We start from the raw sequence: 14,279 nt of genomic DNA, 5'->3' as shown, positions 1-14,279 counted from the left end.
AAACATAGAAGGATAATCTTACCTTTTTTACGTAGCGCTTCGTCCAAAATGCACAAATATAATTAATTATATAAACTACTTTCCACAAGTTCCACAACTACAGGCTGTAGTCACGTGACACTACAGGATGCGGCACAGACTTCCTACTACAGTGTGTTACGTGCCGTGACGTCCCTGTCGTGTCCCTGCTGTGTGTTGCATTCATAGACTGTCTGTAACGCCGAGTCGCCGACCGTGCAGAGCCAGAGACTTCTATTCAAAGATCACCCCCACCTCCCCCCCATCATCACCCGCGCTCAGGCTTGTTTTCTGGCGCTCTTGGCCATCTGACTGGCACCAGCCAATCGGCGATCACGCCGGAAAGAGGCGTCATCGCGCTCCGTCCAATGGACGTTAAGCCCACGGATGGAATCTATGACATTATTCATTAACCGCGCCTGGCTGCAGTTGGCGGGGAACCCGGGCGGGGAACCCGGCGCGCTCTGTCTGGAGTCAGCTGGGGACTGCCTGCCCTGCCGGCTGCCTGTGGGGAGGGTCTCTACTCTCTGACTCTGTGCCGACTCCCCAGATCAATCCATAGAAACCCCCCATTAATAACCCTAATCACAGAGCCGTTGTTGTCTTTGTAATTAGCATTGTTGAGGTTTGTAGACAGATGGGGCTGCCAGAGGGACACAGAGTGGCGCTAATATTACCTGGATCACCGCGCAAAAGGCGTTGTAAGGAGAGATGTGCCTTTTGGGGTCCCGCCCCTCAGGCACCCCCCTTCCCCCCCACTAGTCTGTGAACTAAACTAAACTTGCCCAAGTGTTTGCATACTCACCCCCAATAGACAAAATCTGCCGCCAAATTCAATTCAGTGAACTATTAACTAGAAAAGTGTGTGTGATCTTTGGCAAAAATGTTTAGGAGCAATATAAACGTGTGTGTGTGTGTGTGTGTGAGTGACACCATGGCCTGTTGTAGCACCACCATGAGGCTGATTTGAAAACTGTCAAGTGGCATTTCTTCCAAAGCCTAGTAGGAATATGCATGCACACTGCACAGTTTCACCACAGTCAGACGCTGAGATCTTCCCTAGTGAGGGGTGGGAGAGGCTGGACGGGGAGGAATCTTCCCTAGTGAGGGGTGGGAGAGGCTGGACGTGGAGGAATCTTCCCTAGTGAGGGGTGGGGGAGGCTGGACGGGGAGGAATCTTCCCTAGTGAAGGGTGGGAGACTGGGAGAGGCTGGACGGCAGACGGCTGGACTTTCTTTCTCTAACTATATAAACTTTAAGTACAAAATATAATTCGGTTCACAGAAGTTGTTGTAGGCTATGTGGGGATTATCTGACGAGGTCATCTAGGACAGTGGTTCCCAAACGTTTTCATGTCAAGGACCCCCAATTTGACACTAATTAGCCTCGTAGACCCCCATTTGAAAAGATAGGCCATGCAGGGACCCCCATAAGAGAAGATCTTTTACGGCTCCAGCAGTGATTCTCAACCCGTTTGATGTGCATTAGTCTATGGAACCCCCATTTAATGGCCTTTCTATCTCTGAGACCCCCAAGTTATATTGTAAAATCAATGTTAATTGAACTCGGAGTGTACAAATGGAAACAAATTTGGTTCCATTTGTAGAGTTACAGACCCATAAGGGTCCATTTGGTTCCAAACTATCATTTAGCTGGGGACCCCCTGGAACTACCTCAAGGACCCCTGGGGGTCCCCGGACCCCACTTTGGGAACCACTGATCTAGGATAATCAGTAAACCAAGAACCTATGAGTCTAGCAGGAGAATATCGAAAGAAAATCAATAATTTGTAGCCTACGTTGAAACTATACGTGCTATAAGATGCCCTGTCACCAATGACCTGGCAGCTGTCTACATAACTATCGAAATGACATTTTAGCCGCATTGACAGACAGAGGTGTCCCAATGGTCTGTACTTGGTCCCTTCCTTTTTACCCTCCACGGCCCCACCAAAATCTCTTTGCCGAAAATATGAGCAGTCTAGAAGCAAGCTCAAACAATGTGTTGTGCTTGTATATCTGCGTGTTCGCCTTCATGACATGTTGCAGAGAATAGTGTAAGGCAGTGGTTCCCAAAGTGGGGTCCCTGGCTGAGGGAGTTCCAGGGGGTCGTGGGGTCCCTGGCTGAGGGAGTTCCAGGGGGTCCCTGGCTGAGGGAGTTCCAGGGGGTCCCTGGCTGAGGGAGTTCCAGGGGGTCCGTGGCTGAGGGAGTTCCAGGGGGTCCTGGGGTCCCTGGCTGAGGGAGTTCCAGGGGGTCCCTGGCTGAGGGAGTTCCAGGGGGTCCTTGACATGAAAAGTTTGGACTAGCATGACCATAGACAGAGAGCATCACTGTAACACAACTGCAATGTGGCGCCCCCTGTTGGAATGCTATATCTTGGAGATCTTCTTTTCCTTTTCTTTTTTCTGTTCAATATTTGTGAGGTTTTGTGTTTTTAAATATCGGCTAAATAGTTTACATTTAAAATAATCTAAGCATCCATCCATGAATTCAGCCGTGTATTTTTAATTATTATAGGTAAATTGATTAATTTGCAACTATAATTAAGAGAATAATGTGAAAAGTTAATGTTGAAATAAAATCCACCATTAGTTCATGTTGCATTGTAACTGAAATATTGAATTATGTCATGGTCAATTATGAGCTAAATTTGCTACGGCTAAATGCTCAAAAACCAAAAATTGGATGCACTCCAGTTGATTGATTGACTTCTGGCTAAAGGCCTACAGAGTATACACTCCTGTTATAGCTGGAATCTGATGCTAAACATGTTTTGTAGTCCCACACACAAAGGGCCATATTTTATTTAATTCAATTTCTAATGTTTACTCCAAGCTAACATTGCAAAAGCCACCAAATTGGCTCATGGCAAAGTGGCAATCATGGCCCAGTCAGTGGAAGAAACCATGTTTACCTCATCATCTGTGTGTCTGTTTGGTCAACGTCAGCTGTCTGGCACCTTGGTGATATTCTTAAAGGCAGCAAGGCGTCAGTGTGTCATAGTGAGAGGTGTAATAAGTCAGGGACGCCAAAGACTCGTCAGAAGATTAATATTAGGAGGTGTGTGTGTGTGTGTGTGTGTGTGTGTGTGTGTGTGTGTATTATATGCTATGGGGATTGGGGAACTATAGCTATTGCTTATTATTCTTGTAGTGGCGTGCCCCTGCAGTCAATCAGTCACAGTGGATTGGCGGGGAGTCTATTGTCCCATATGTCGAGTGGAGGGAGAACTCAAACAATCCTCTTGACGTGTGTGTGTGTGTATGTGTGTGTGTGTGTGTGTGTGTGTGTGTGTGTGTGTGTGTGTGTGTGTGTGTGTGTGAACACAAGACCACCTTGTTATGGACAAGTTGTGACTTGCGCTTATGCTCAGCTGTCTGTTTGCTATAAAGGTTGACAAGGACTCAGCTGTGTTGACAGTTTGTTCTTAACTTAAACAGCTGAGGTGATTCCTCTCTTTACCATTTATGTGTGTGTAGTTATAGCCTATTGCTTACATGTTATTCATCTGGCGTGTGGTGCCATAAATTCTGTCGGACAGATTAAAAACTGCTGTCATGCAGTGGATGATGTTTACAATGTAAATGTTTAATCAATACAGCTGGACAAATTTGATTCTAATTGCTTCGCTGCAATTTCATTTATTTTCTGGGCATCGCAAAATAAATCGGGTTCCCTTACTTATTACATCGGATCATTCAGTACACTGGCCTGGGTGTGGAAATAACATAACATTTTTGTGTTATGGTTGTAAATGGTATTTGTAAAAGTGACTACATGCACTATATTTGCTAAACTGTGGGATGGGATGATGGGATGGGATGAACTTTCATGATCTCCAAATGGGAAAATGGTGCGAGTAATGCACGCTTAGGCTTCGTATACACATATCAGACGAACATGCTCTGTGCTGTCATGTCCTTTTTTGCCCAGATAGGTGTTTTTGCACATTCCTTTTGTTGTTGTTTTCAAATAATTATGCTGTTCTCAAACAGTCTTATCTGCAACAAAGCACATGAGACAGAGTGTGTGTGTGTGTGTGTGTGTGTGTGTGTGTGTGTGTGTGTGTGTGTGTGTGTGTGTGGCACGTGCGTGTGTGTGTGGCACATTGAAAAGTCAGCATTCGTGATGTGTTGGCTGCCTGGAAGTTAAGTTAAGTATTATCTGCAACAGAGACAGAGAGTGTGTGTGTGTTCAAGTTGACCCCCTGGAGTCAGAAAATAAGATTCCCTCTCTAAGCTTCTTCCTCATACTCGATATGCAAAGAGCTTTTAATGAGGTCCAGGTTGTTTTCTTGTGCCTGAACACCTGATATAATGGGCCACCTTGTTCAGTTGCTTTGCATACATTTACTGCCCTCAGGCAGTGTCAGTTGATGATGCTCTAGAACACTTCTTATTTTCTCCCCACCTTGAGGATCCATAACTACAAACCACATACTAAAGGCACGTGAAAAGCCTAGACTACATTTATTACATTGCAGAGGACAAATTCAGAGCAGACATGCATTTGTCTTTGATTGAACTTGAATGTGAAATGGCCTCTTGTCTGCAGACAAACATAAATTTCTCATTGCCAGCTCTACCCAGAAGGTATACAGGGGGTCGTGGGGTCCCTGGCTGAGGGAGTTCCAGGGGGTCCCTGGCTGAGGGAGTTCCAGGGGGTCCCTGGCTGAGGGAGTACTAAGTCAGTGTAGCTGACTTAGTACAAACCCTCCCTCTCACTCAGATCAGCCAACGCATGGGAAGCTGGAGGTACCTTCACTAAGAACGCCTGGACAACGCTCCACACGTCCCAAACTCTTCTCCCTTCTGGCTCCAAAACTATGGAATGCACTTCCCATCACAGTCAGAACTGCAGCCTCACTCCCAATCTTCCGCCGTAGTCATTATGACCTAATGTTTTGCTGATTGACAGTGTCACTGCAGCTTGGTCAGTGTCTGGGCCAGCCCAGGTATTTAACCAGGCTCCTGATCAGGCACAGGTGTTGCCAGTGGCAGACGGCAGAGGCTAACAGTTTTCTACTGTGTTCAGGAGGGCTGGTCCCCTGTGTTTGTTACTGTTTCTTTCTTATTATTGTATCTGTATGTTGTATAGGAAAATGACTGCAGAAAATAAAGCAAAGTTAAACTCAACCGACATGTTTTGGAGATCAGCTTCTACTGGCACACGTAAGAGCTTCCACCTGCTCGTCGGCAACCAGTAGTGCCATTAAGTATAGGACTTTAGGCACTACAACTACTTTTTATATATGTGATGTATGCCATGCTTTTGTTTTTGCTTAATGTAAGTTGCTCTGGATCAAGAGCGTCTGCTAAATGCCTAAATTGTAAATTGTAATTATAGCATATCATGAATTGGTTATTAATACTTTTCAAAGTAAGTTTTTCAATCTACTACTGGAAACCATTTAAACCCTCAAAACTTCAGCCCTCAAAACTTCAGTCTTGGGTCTGACTCTGCTCTTTTTTCCCCCTTGACACCTTGACACCAAACGTCTTATAGTTGAGAGCTTCTAGGTTGCATATTTTTGGCGAATGTTCTCCCCAGAATTGGGATGCTATAGGGTTCAAGAGATTAATGGTATTAAAAACATTATTTAACATTTATACCATTATACCAATTTCCGTCCTAAGCCACACAAACACAGACACTTTAATTAACTGTGATGCTTCCTGGAACATCATTCATTATTTCTGGCAAGAGACTGAAAAAAAAAAAACACTGTGTGTGTGTGTGTGTGTGTGTGTGTGTGTGTGTGTGTGTGTGTGTGTGTGTGTGTGTGTGTGTGTGTGTGTGTGTGTGTGTGTGTGTGTGTGTGTGTGTGTGTGTGTGTGTGTGTGTGTGTGTGTGTGTGTGTGTGTGTGTGTGGAAGACTGCAGGTGTACTTTACATTTAGTGAGGCCTGGTCAATATGTATTAGTTGTCCTATATGAATACATATAGTTTTCTCATTATGATTACCTTTTTATTCCCTATATATAAGGTAAATACTTTAATAATAGCTTGATGGTAAATATACCTTGGTAATACTACTTAGAGTGGTCTTTATACCCTAAATATTTTGATAATTTCCCCCAGTCCCCCTCAACATATCTTCATAAAAGATATGTATACTAAAAATGTCCCATCCCTTGTGTAATATATTGATGATACTACTTAGAGAGTTATTTATACCCTAAATATTTTGTCCCCCTCAACATATCTTCATAAAAGATATGTATACTACAAATGTCCCCATGCCTTGTGTAATACCTTGTATTAATTTGATTACCCCGGGGTTCTTCCCCTGAACTGAATAAGTGGTGCCTACCAGGAGAAGAGTCCTTATCTCTTATTTGTTAAAGCAGCATTGACTTTTGCCCTTGATTTAGCTTAGCTTTTACCACCAGGCTGTAATACCGAGTCATGGTACTACGTAAAAAGTCTATTTTACCTTAACTTTCAAATAAAGAAATAAAAGTTTAACATGCAAATGTAACCTCATTCTGTTTACATAGGCTACTATAATTTAAAATGGCCTGCAGGGATGAGATACTGTAAAATTGTACGATCTGGGTGGGATCTGAAAACTATTATTTCTTTCTGTTAGTGTTTACTTAAGATTATACACGGCCTTACATTTTAGTGCTGCAGACATTGACCACACACACACCTGTATTATTTTTATTGTTGTCTCTTGCTTACCAAAAGATATTTTGTTGAGTTTTGAAGTTACTTCAAGTTGGTCCATACCTGGTTAAAAAGCATCATAAATTGCACCAAGAAACTAGCTACGTTAAAAATGAATTTCTCTTTCCTTATACTTACTTATACCTAGCCTCTAGTGTCATAGTGTTGCTGACCTGAGCTCAAAATGGCTAATCTATTGTTTACTTATTGCACACACTCGTGCGCCCTTTTATGTGTATTGTGCGGATGTGAAAAGCTGCCACAGATTTCCAATTTTTTTCTTAAAAAGGTAAGAGCAATATTTGACGTTCACATCCCAACATCGTATTGGGCCATGGTGCTGGTCTGACCCGATACGCCTTGTAGTCACGTGATGAAAGAGGTACTCCTTGTTGCTGAGAAGGATGAAAAAAGTACAATGTTCATCTAGTGTTGACACATGCCCCCAAAGTTCATGTCCCATCAGCCCCCCAAAGTTCCTCATTGGTGCTGCTTGTCACCATCGGCCCATAGTCACATATGTGCCCCCATTGTTCAGTGTCACATCTGCCATAGTCTTTTTTCACTTTTATTGCGCCGTGCGCAAGTTGACTTATTATAGGCTAACTGAAAACTGAGTTGTTGAAGATTCAGCCTTTTTGATGTAAACAATGTGAGCGGGAAATATTCCTCTATAACCGGATAGTTAATTTAGTATTGGCAGTTTTCGTAAATATGTACTTTGAACTTAATGTGTTCCCTCTTGTGGGTCTATTTGTAATTTATTGTAAAATCATTGCTGACACAAGGCTAATCTGACCTGTCAGATGTCAAATTCACTTTCTAAGTTCTTCCCTACTGGGTTAATATTGAAACAGTGCATACCTTCTACTCGGGCCTGTGCATGGACACTTGTGGACCTGTGGACACTTTTAAACAAAATTGTTGGTGCATTTTATGTCACAAGATTATATTATCACAGATTTACAGTATGGACACACAGTTTTACTTTTCGCTTAAGTCTTTTCTTTGAAGTAGGGATGCAACCCTAGTGTTGCCTATACCTGGTTAATTAGCCTATATATAAACATTTCTATATGAGTGCTTGTAGATCGGCTATTTTTCTTTACACTTATATAATGTACACTTTAATAATAGTATATTTGAGAACGTGAAACAATTCACTTTACATAGGGAGACTAATTTTTGAATACATTTATTTGGGTTAGTATTTTTAATTCTTAAAAAAGTTACTGTAAAGGGTACTGCAATGGGTTAAATGAAAGATCATGTTATTCTTATTAGTCCCTGGATATGAGACATTTATTGTGCTTTTGACACAGACTATATTGATATATTTATGTAAATGGTACAGGGCCATTAGTAACCGATGATTAATTTTCTCTATTTATGTTTCTTTAATGGTATGAGGGATAATTAGATTTCAGATAACTGTTAACTCTGGGATATTTTTACTATTCACTTAATTTATGGGGGTGAAGGTGAAACCTTCATAAGTCCTTTTTAGTGTTTTCTATACCTGATACAATATCATTCATTATTGTCCACTTAATTTATTCTAGAGAGCCCTTTTTCAATAGTAAATGGTTGGTTTAGAACCCACAGTTAATTTGTAGTCCCCTGGGCCAGGGATCTTTTTGCCATTACCTTAGTTTAAATACATTTCTAAAGAGAATCGGATTTATTTCAGTCCATCAACTTTTAATTTGTTCAATAGTTAATACCTAGACCCTAACTTTACTATTTTGAGCCTGAAAATACCAACTTTTTACTTTTAAACCAAATTTTAAAGTTTGGAGTACAAACTGTATCCGTGGTGCCGTATTAACCTCTAAGTATTTCAAAGTACAAATACTCCTACTGCCGAATGCGTAAAAGTTACAGATGCAAGCTGTGTTCCTCTATTGATTATACGGGTACTGTTCTAAAGGAGGTCAGCGACTTCAAATACCTGGGCGCATGGGTCGACTCCACAGAGAAGGACCTTAAAGTGAGGAAGGCACTCGCCTGGCGAGCTCTTAACGGTATGACCAGTGTGTGGAAATCCAACCTCCCCCGACACATCAAGATCAGTTTCTTCTCTGCTACCGTGGAGTCCGTCCTCCTCTACGGCTGTGAATGCTGGACACTTAAACAAGCCCTACAGAAATCCCTGGACGGGTGCTACACAAGAATGTTACGTGTGGTATACTTAACATCAACCAGGATGAGCACATCACCAACAAGCGTCTGTACGGGGCTTTACCAAGTGTAACGGTAAGATAGCAGTAAGGAGGATGAGACTAGCTGGCCACTGCCACCGACATCAAGAACTCCCGGCCAAAAAGCTTGTACTGTGGGAACCAACACACGGGCATCGATCGAGAGGACGTCCCACACCTACCTACGTGGACGTACTAAAGAGAGATACTGGTGCGGAAAGCACAAAGGAGCTGGCCAGATGTATGGAGAACCGAGATGACTGGAGACGACGATGGAGGGCTCGTCTGAGGACGACGTAGAGAGTCCGGTCGAGAGGCCAGGTTGACCTGTTGTGGGGACCTGAGAGAGAGAGTGTGTGCGTGTGGAAGACTGCAGGTGTACTTTACATTTAGTGAGGCCTGGTCAATATGTATTAGTTGTCCTATATGAATACATATAATTTTCTCATTATGATTACCTTTTTATTCCCTATATATAAGGTAAATACTTTAATAATAGCTTGATGGTAAATATACCTTGGTAATACTACTTAGAGTGGTCTTTATACCCTAAATATTTTGATAATTTCCCCCACTAGGCCCAATCTGTTATTGCAAGAATTTATTATTATTATAGTCAATTATTATTCGTAAATACCGATTTTATAATTACTTATCCTTCCGTCATACTTCATAATATATTATGTATGGTTAGTTTGTTATATATTTTAAAACTAGGGATGCTTTCAAAAAGCACTTTTTCTATAATTCTGGTGTTTATCGTACACATTGTTATATGAGGAACAGATTTACTCAGATGAACATTTCGACACTGCTGGACGGGTAGTTGTGAGAAAACCTTTTCTAGTCAGATAGGAAGTTTTGGTGTTAAAAAATAAGATACCACCGCCTCCCGGTTGGATGGGAGCCAGGATACCATGATATATAAGGGCCACATCAATCTGAAGAGAATCAACTCTTTGAGAAGAGCGGCAGAAAGGCAGAGCAACTGAGACATCATGAGAGCTACTGCAGTCTTCTTGCTGGTGCTGGCTCACCTGGCTCTCTGTCAGGGTAAGTCACTGACCTCAAGTCAACTCTCTACATCTCCTGTCAATATGCATTTTCAATCTTAGATTTTTTTATACGTTATGAAGTACATTATTTGGTTCATATTTTTCATCCAATGGTAATTATCATGATGTTGTATTCGTCCCAGGTCGTTGGAGATGCACCCAAGGCCCATTGCTGAACGAGCCCGAGGCATTGGCAGCGCAGGTTGATGCCAGCCTGGGACAAGTGGTTGCTACAGACACAGACGGGCAAGCCTATTCTCTGAGTGGTCATGGAAAGTGGTACTGGAGATTACTGCCATATGCCAACCTGAAGCATGTCTCAGTGGGAGAAGCAGGGATATGGGGGACTGGTGCTTCAGACCACATCTACAAATATGTGGGTGGCAGCTGGGCAGAAGTTCCAGGTAAACAAAACATTTTCAACTTCAGCTCCTTCTCTGTACATCAATCGTAATTAGAAATAATTTCATAAGTCATCACATTTGCAAACAATCCTGGGAGATGTAATGTTGGACTGTTTATTGACACCACTATTGCACTGTAGTAATCTCTTCATGTTTTTTTTATCATTGCCTTTAGGAAGCTTGATACAGATCGATGCTGGAGGCGATGGTTTTGTGGTGGGAGTTAATGCAGCCAACCATGTTCTCTGTCTCCCGAGTGCTTACACAGTGGGCTTCAATGCTCATGTGGCATGGACGGAGGTAGGAGGAAGACTGAAGTACTTCAGCTGTGGCCCATATGGATGCTGGGGAGCCAACAGCGCTGACCAAATCTACTTCAACCCGGTAAGAGTTTTGGGTTACACTACTAACTATAACTAATTAACTAACTGTACAGGGAGAAATAAAAGCATTCAGGGTAACGCTTATCAAACAATACTATTTAAAAAAACCTTTTTTTAATTCCTTCCAATAAAAGCAACTTTTAAAAAGTGATTTCAAGAGTAAATATATGGAAATTGTCATTTCTATGGCTCTGTTATCCAAAGCACTTTACAATGAAGGTAACGTGATGTTAGGCGGCGGCATATAGCCCATTTCAACAGATACCATTGCAGTGCAGATAGGAAATGAGCATTACGTTCACCCATTCATACAGCAACAGCGGAATCATGTTTTAAGCATCTGCATTTTGTTCAATATTGTTTTCTATAAAAAGCAACACGAAAAACACCAGCATGTCAGCACATAAGACATACAGTAACATAATATCACTAATACTGACAATACTAAAAATAAAACACAAAGTAATCCATTATTCACACAAGATATAATAGTAATCATCATAATATAGTTGCAAATAATATTTCCCTACGTTCAGCCACATTTATAACATCATTATTATATGCACAATGGCATTCTTTGGGCTATGAAGATGAGTACTAAATGTTGATGTTGTGTTTCTCTTTTTTATATATATAGCTCACATCTGCAGCCACCTGCTCTTTCTCTGGCTGGCAGAAAATTGCAGGACAGCCACTCAAAATGATTGAGGTGGGGACTGACGGCAGCGCCTTTGGGGTAAACGGTCACGGTCACGTTTATCAAAGGTGAGTCTGAGCCGCAGCTAAATTTACTCTTTTGTGTATTTTATTTTATATTTTTGGCAAGGATGAGGGTCATAGGCCCGGGTATTCAAATTATCGTATAGTCGTAATACAATGAAATAATGTACCGGTATACATTTATATTACATTCAAATTGCTCTTGACTTTATGATGAATATAGTGATTATAGTCATTGTGTGCTTTAAGTAAAGTAATGACAATCCTGGAGGAGAAGGCAGATTTGTGCTGTTCTCGTCTAGATTTAAAAAGACAAATATCTAAAGCATTCAGTCAATGTTGTTACAGACTACAGTATACCTCCATGTACCCGATGCCATGGTGTGTGACTCTAATGTTTATACATCAATATTGTGTCCTAACAGAACTGGCATTACTAAAGACCTTCCGCAAGGGAGTGGTTGGCACTTCATTCCTTGCTTCATTCCTCATTCCATGACACAAGTCTCCTATGATCTTGGTACCATTTATGGTGTGTCCACCACTGGAGTCATCATGAAGGCCACTGAATGAGGTGTCAGCTGTGCAGCAAACCTACTGTTCTCTTCTACTAACAATCAAATAAAAAAAATGAAGATACATTATCAGATGATCACACATTTTGTAGGGAATGTTTCCTTGCCGTGTAACCGGTCTTTTCTGTAAACGCATTTAATCAAAACGTATGAATCATTCAATAAACTTCTATGCATCATTAAAAAGAAATACACAACTCTGAACTTTATTTTTTACTGCCCCTGCCAACCGTTGTCAGGTAATCCTTACAAAAATATTAACTTTTCATTTGGACATTACGATGCTATTGCATTCAGTTCGGCCATATTTGTGTTTTGATACTACAGTTTATCTGCACAAGCATGACACATAATCTGAGATCACAAGCTGCTGTCTCTTCAGATTGATGTGGCCCTTATATATCATGGTATCAAAGCTACCCTTTTTCTCTATTGCCCTACGCACCTGTCACTAGCCTTCTGAGGTGTGCATGTGTGTGTGTGTGTGTGTGTGTGTGTGTGTGTGTTTGTGTGTGTGTGAGAGAGAGACATTATTTCACAGATATTTAACAACAGAGTTATTTTGAATGTCATATGTGATGCTTTGAACGGCCATCATACAATCGGGCAAAACAAGAAAAGAACAATTTGTCATTTGGGACCGTGCAGTGCCAGCCAGCTGACCGCCGTTAATGCACACATGTGTGATGTATTATGGGTAATTCAGACGGCTGTGCTTTTCGTCCACAATGTAGGCTACTGCTTCGTCGTATGACTGTGTTGCCCCAGCCTGCCAAAAAAATAGCAGATCTACAAGCTCAGAAAGTATTGCATCCACAGCACATTGGGAATGTTAAGAAGACACAGGAGATGGTGTTTGACCCCAAGAGTATTGGTGACCACAGGCCTGTGGTCATCCATGACTCGACCATCTCACAGGTCTCCTCATATAAATATTTGGGGTTCTGTATTGACAACTCAATGACTTGGAATACACATGTGGACACTGGACAGTCTCTGTAGTAAACTACAGCAAAGACTGCACTTCCTCCGACGTCTCAGGGTTCATGGTGTTGACCAAAGATTTATGTTAGTGTTCTATCGAGCAGTCTTGGAAAGCCTGGTCAGGTTTGGCATCACAGTTTGGTTCGGTAACCTCTCAGTGCAACTGAGGTCCAAATTGTTCAGATTGGTGCAGACTGCAGGGAAGATCATAGGGGTAAGACAACTCCCCTCTCTTCAGTCTATTTATGAGCAGGCTACATTAAAACAGGCTCAAAAAATTGTCAGTGATGTTACCCATGTTTTACATGGCGAGTTTGTACTTCTTCCCTCTGGGAGAAGATACAAAGAACCAAAGTGGAAGTACATTAGATTTAAAAAATCGTTTGTATCAGCATCAACTAAGATGCTGAACGAGGCTCTGAAACAGCGGTAACTACGTGAGGCCTGATTATCCACATCACGTGTGCAATTGTGTAATGTTGTGTCTTCCTCTGTAATGTATTTTTGTTGTCATTGATGTTTTATGTGTGGCTGTAGCCACACATAAAACATAAACATAAAGCCACACATGGGGTGAAAGCCCAAGACAAATTTCCCTTGTGGACAATAAAGTTTACCTTGACCTTGACATTAACTATTGTATGAATCAGACTTAAAATAGTTTTGTCCATTCACATGTCCTTGTCTGAGGAGTTGTGAATGAAATGGAAGATAGCAGTGGAAGGCCAGGCAGGTTTCTTTCTTTCTTTCTTTCTTTCTTTCTTAACTAGGCTTTATTTAACTGTTTAATCCATGCCAACATGTCAGTCTGTCATTCTGTAGAAACATGGTTTTAATCCATGCCAACGTGTCAGTCTGTCATTCTGTAGAAACATGTTTTTTTATCCATGCCAACGTGTCTGTCTGTCATTCTGTAGAAACATGGTTTTAATCCATGTCAACGTGTCTGTCTGTCATTCTGTAGACACATGTTTTTTTTATCCATGTCAATGTGTCAGTCTGTCATTCTGTAGAAACATGGTTTTAATCCATGTCAACGTGTCAGTCTGTCATTCTGTAGAAACATGGTTTTAATCCATGTCAACGTGTCTGTCTGTCATTCTGTAGACACATGGTTTTTTTTATCCATGTCAACGTGTCTGTCTGTCATTCTGTAGAAACATGTTTTTTTATCCATGTCAACGTGTCTGTCTGTCATTCTTGGAGAAGATTTTAACCGCTGGCCTTTCACCTTCAACCTCCAAGGAGGTAAAGACAAAAAAAAACA

The sequence above is a fragment of the Protomyctophum bolini genome (assembly GCF_963924005.1).
Source record: "Protomyctophum bolini genome assembly, chromosome: 23".
NCBI lineage: Eukaryota > Metazoa > Chordata > Actinopteri > Myctophiformes > Myctophidae > Protomyctophum > Protomyctophum bolini.
This window is presented reverse-complemented; position numbering follows the sequence as displayed.